This window comes from Lactuca virosa, chromosome 2 (genome assembly GCF_052849685.1).
Source record: "Lactuca virosa cultivar CGN04683 chromosome 2, Lactuca_virosa_CGN04683_v6, whole genome shotgun sequence".
NCBI classification, from domain to species: domain Eukaryota; kingdom Viridiplantae; phylum Streptophyta; class Magnoliopsida; order Asterales; family Asteraceae; genus Lactuca; species Lactuca virosa.
The window spans coordinates 272,159,866-272,165,865 of NC_136427.1; positions in this window are offsets into that span (position 1 = coordinate 272,159,866).

Sequence of the window (6,000 nt, forward strand, 5' to 3'; positions counted from 1 at the left end):
ACCATTCAACTGCGGTGTCCTAGGTGGCGTCAACTGTGAAACAATTCTGCATTCCTTGAGGTAGTCGTGGAATTCGATACTAAGGTACTCTCCTCCTCAATCAGATCAGAGCATCTTAATTTTCCTGCCCAACTGATTCTCCACTTCTTGCTTAAACTCTTTGAATTTTTTAAAAGTTTCTGACTTGTGCTTTATTAAGTAGATATACCCATATCTGCTATAATCATCAGTAAAAGTCACATAGAAGCGGTTCACATCCCTTGTGGTGGATCTAAAGGGCCAACATACATCTGTATGTATGAGATCCAATAAACCCTCACCCCTTTCACAAGAACCAATGAAGGGTGACTTGGTCATCTTTCCAAGTAAACAAGATTCGCACGTATCATCCGACTTGATGTCGAATGACTCCAACACTCCATCCTTTTGGAGTTGGGCTATGCGTTTCTTGTTGACATGTACAAGACGATAATGCCACAAGCATGCTTTGTCCAAACCATTGGACGAATCAATGTGCAACACATTATTTCCTAAGTTATCTACAACATTCATAGTTTTATATACTCCATTACAAGGCAATGCTTCAAAATAGAAAGTACCATTCAAGAAAGCATTAATATAACCAATTTCATTAATAAACAAAAATATAAAACCTTGACTGTACAAACCATGAAAATAAATAATGTTTCTCGCCATTTCTGAGGAGTAGCAACAATCATTTAAATCTAAACCTAACCCACTACTAAGCACTAAATAGTAAACTCCAATCTTGGTGACAAACGACGTTTTCCTATTCCCCATGATCAGGTTCATCTTCCCATGTTCCACATGCCTACTTCTTCTTAGACCCTGCAAATCAGAACAAATATGAAAACCACATCCTGTATCAAGGACCCAAGAACTAGCATGTGATGAGTTATTAGATTGAATAGTGTAAATACTTGCGAAGGTGGGCTTTATCTTCCCATCCTTGATGTCATGCAGATACTTCGGGCAGCTTCGTTTCCAATGCCCTTTGTCGTGATAGTAGAAGCACTCTACTTCTTTTGGGTTAGAATAGGGGGTAGCAGAACCAACTTTGGTCCCACTAGAAGAGGATCCATCATGGGGTTTACCCTTGTGGCTCTTAGAAGGAGCTTTCATCTTCTTTCCTTTCCCTTGCCCAATGGCCAAGATAGGAGCAGCAGTAGTAGGAGCATATGCCGCATATTTGCCTTTCAGACTACTCTCATCAGTCCTTAGCAGGCCTTGAAGCTTGCTCAGAGTGACCTCCTCCTTATTCATATGATAGGTAATACGAAACTGGTCGTAACAAGGAGGCAACGAGTGTAGAATGATACATATGGTCAGCTCCTCATCGAAGTTCACATTCAACTTTAGCAAGCGGTCCACAAACCTTTGCATTTCCTGCAAGTGGCCCGTGATGGACTCTCCATCCTTCATTTTGGTAGTGATCATCGAGGCGATGATCTCGTACCTCTCCTGCCTAGCATTTGATGGTACATTTCCATCAAATCTTGGTGCGTCTCGTAGGTATAGTAGTCCTCGTAGGACTTTTGGAGTTCAGCAGTCATTGTTGCGCGCATGATGCAATGAACCTTCGTAGCATCTCGTTCATGAGTTTCGTACGCAACAATTTCTTCGGGAGTAGCAGTGTTCACGTTGACCTCCTTCAGCTCCTTGTCGAGAACATACTCTTTGTCCTCGTAGCGGGTGACCATGCGTATGTTGCGGATCCAATCATTGAAATTGGTTCCATAAAATATCACCCTCCCTAGGGCTGTGCATGGGTCGGTTTGGGTCGGTTTTGGACCCCAACCCAACCCAACCCGTAAATGATCGGTTTCTAGTTTTCAGAACCCAATAGGATCGGTTTCTGGTCGGTTCGGTTTCTCGGTTTCTGATATCGGTTTGGGCGGTTTCTCGGTTTCTTGGGTTCAACCCATACACTTACGGTTTCTGGGTTTAAACCCATGGGTTTTGGGTTTGAACCCTTTTTCCAGAAATGTAACAATTAGTTAAATAGTTCAAAAAACACCTAATTGAAGTTAAATACTTCAAAAAACATGAGTTTTACAACCAAATTGTCTATTACAACCAAACACACAATCAAACTAAAACACAAAGTCCGAAATTGTCGATTAGACGATTACAACCAAACATACAATCAAGCTAAAACATAAAGTCCGGAATAGTCAAATAGTCGATTACAACCAAAAGTCCAAAACACGCAAACAGAAATCTTCAATCCACATCCATGTAAATCTCTTCACCAATTCCCCATTCATCTACAAACCAAAAAACATTAGTATTGATCAATGATTATTGCGTAATAAACTTGTGTAAAAGTATAAAATTATAATAATTGAGTTATAAACCTTTAAAATTCAAGTAAAATCATCATCCATGCAACTCCCTTGACCACACCCCAATTCCTCTACAAACACAAACGTACAAAACAATAGTATGTAATTAATTAATTATAAACATATATAATTACAAACTTATAATTATGTAAAAAATAGTAAAATATTTACCGGTTTCTATTGGCACCAACTTCTCTCGCGTCTCTTCCATATATAAAGTCGTCATATTTTTAAACTGGATATCAATTGGGGTGTCCCGTATCCAATCTTGTGCGCAAATCAAAGCTTCGGCAGTCACATGTGTAAGGGAGCTTCTACTTTCATCAATCACCCTCCCGCCAGTACTGAATGCAGACTCTGATGCAACTGTAGAGATTGACATTCCTAAAACAAGTTTCGCCACCTCAGAAAGTACAGGAAACTTTGTTGAATTAGATTTCCACCACCCCAAAATCTGGAAATCCTCCGCTCGCTTTTCCATCCCATCTGATAAATAAATCTCAAGCTCTGTTTTATTAACCCCATGCCCACGTTGTTCCATAAACCTTTCAAAATCGTCTTCCATATCAACTCCATGCCCAAAATCAAAATAACTAGGTGTAGAAGACGATGCACTCCTTGTTTTTTCACATCTTTCTCTCTCCGTCTTGTTCTTGAAGTGTTGAAACAAGTCTTCTAGTGTTTTGTTGACATGGTCTAGAATTGTTTTTGTTTTGGTAGAATTCTTACCATAAATCAACTCCAAGCAATACTCCAAATAACACATCTTGTTGCGGGGATCTAAAACGACAGCAACAGGAAGCATGAAGTTCATGTTCTCAATGTTGTCCCAATATTTGTCGTATTTTTCTTTCATCGACTTTGCCATCCTTTTCTTTTTCTCGTATGTGCTTGCACACATTCTAGTTATGCTTGCTTGCATTGTCACAAGTTCCTTAAAAAATATATTTGCTGTCACATACTTGGACCCATATATCTTTTTTGTGACATTGTAAAAGATCCTCAAATACTCGATAAAATACCTACCAAAGCAATTAAATAATATCAGATTTCACAATTGAAGTAAATATATATATATATATATATATATATATATATATATATATATATATATATATATATATATATATATATATATATATATATACCTAGCAACCTCCTAATCGTCGGCATCGGGAGTCCCCACAACTTTCTCATTTCTTCTTCCTTTTCTCGTAGTCACCTCACCATCATCAACCTCACTTCCGCAAAAGGTTTTAAAACTACTATCAATCGCAAGAAGCCTACAATACAAAATAAAATTCAATAAAAACATTAGTATGTAAATTATGAAAAAAAAATAATATATCATACTTAATAGTATATAAAATACCTATCAAACGCCGCCTCATACTTTTCTGCCGTCTCTAACATCAAAAAAGTAGAATTCCATCTTGTGTCAACATAAAGGGATGGTTTCTTACTACAATTAATCTTCACTTTCTCAACACATTCTAGGAATGTAGCAAACCTAGCACCCGATGACCTCACATACTTCACAGCATTTCGGATCTTTGTGATGGAACTAAAATGTTCTTCTAACCCGTCCCTAACCACAAGATTTATGATATGAGCACAACACCTCAAATGCAAGTGTTTGCAATCTAAAAAAGCATGGGGTCCCCTAAGCATGGTCGCTAGATACCTAATTGCCCCATCATTTGAGGAAGCATTATCCACAGTTACTGTAAACACCTTCTTAATTTCCCAATTCTTTAAGCATTTGTAAACGAGTTTTCCTATGGTTACACCTTTGTGATTTGCAATGGGACAAAAGTTCAGAATTTTCTTTCTCAACACCCACGTCTCATCAACCCAATGTACCGTTAAACAACTATAGTTAATGTTTTGGATGGATGTCGAAGTATCAGTTGTAATGGAGACGGTTTGGTTTTTTAAAACATCCTTCAATTTATACATTTCTTCTTTGTATATCTGCAAACAATCCCTTGCAACAGTCCACCTTGAAGGCAATTTAAATAGAGGTTGCAAATCCCGTGAATATTCCCTAAATCCTTCATCTTCAACTATACTAAAAGGTTGATTGTCTTTAATACACATGCGGGCTAAGGAATTCCTACATTTCTCTTGGCTGAAGGAATGAACTTCCAAAGAAGTAGCCCCCGAGTCTCCCACTTTTTTGAAACTCAACACATATTGTTTTTTCGTATCACCAACTTTGCCTTTAGGGTCGTAAACAGGAGATGTTGGACAATAGAGTCTTAAATGATTTCCCATTGCACTCGTACCATTTTTCTTTGAATTTGCACACATCATTGTTGAACAATATGGGCATTTCACTTTCTTAGCACCCTTCTTTACGACATCTCGATCAAAATGTTGCCATGCCCAAGATACTCTATGACCACCACCCTTATTATCTGCAACTTCTTCATCATCTCCTTCATCAACATCAAGATCAACATCAACAGTTTGTGGAGCATCAACATCAACAATTTGTGCATCTAGTTGAGACCTTTCCATCTACATAGAAAAAAACAATCAACAATCCATATGTAAACCAAAAGATTTCAGGAAATAAGAAGCTTCAATTCAGCAATATTCATCAACATTTCACAGCAAACCATAAGATTCACAGCTTTCAGAATAATATTACAATATTTAATCAATATTTATCAACATTTCACAGCAAGATTTCAGGCAAAATCTAACAAAAACCATTGATTATTTTGATAGCAAGTAAACATAATAAGAGTAATAAGATTTCAGCAAGATTTCCAGAATTCTTAAATGCTTGGAACGAAGTCACGAACCCAAATCAGAAAAAAAAAATCAGAAAAAAACGAAGTCACAAACCCAAGATTTCCAGATTTCCAGAATTCTTCAATGGCAAATTGTCAAATTGACAAAAAAGAACAGAAATCAGAAAAAAAAAAACGAAATCAGAGACACATTGACACATTCTACATGAACACAACATTAATAACATAAGCACAGCAAGGGAAATCAGAAAAAAAAACGAAATCAGAGGAACGAACCGTATTTGGCGGCGCCGGAGGTTTGGGGTTCCGTCGGAGCCTCGGATGTGTGCGAGCGGCTAAGCGCCGGAGGACGGAGGACCTTCACTTCAATATTCAGTCGTCTACTCGTCTTCAGTTCAGTGGGATGCGCCGATGGCCGATGGGGAATGCGAGACTGTGAGTGCGAGACTGTGAGTATCGAGTAGGGCAAAACGAAAACGGGAGTAAATGACCTAGGCTTCTTTTATTTTTTTAATATACATATATATATATATATATATATATATATATATATATATATATATATATATATATATATATATATATATATATATAAACATAAAATAATCAGTAAAAAGCATCGGGTTTGCGGGTTTACTGGGTCGGTTTCTCGGTTTTAAAGAGGGGTCAGTTTCTCGGGTTGTTGGGTCGGTTTCTGGGGCCAAAACCGAAACCGAACCCGAAAAGTCGGTTTTTAAAAATTTAAAACCCACACCGTCGGTTTTGATTCGGTTTCGGTTTTTTCGGTTTCGGTTTCGTCGGTTTTGTCAGTTTCTGGGTTTCTTGGTTCGGGTTTGCTCACCCCTAACCCTCCCACACAAGTCCATGAGTGA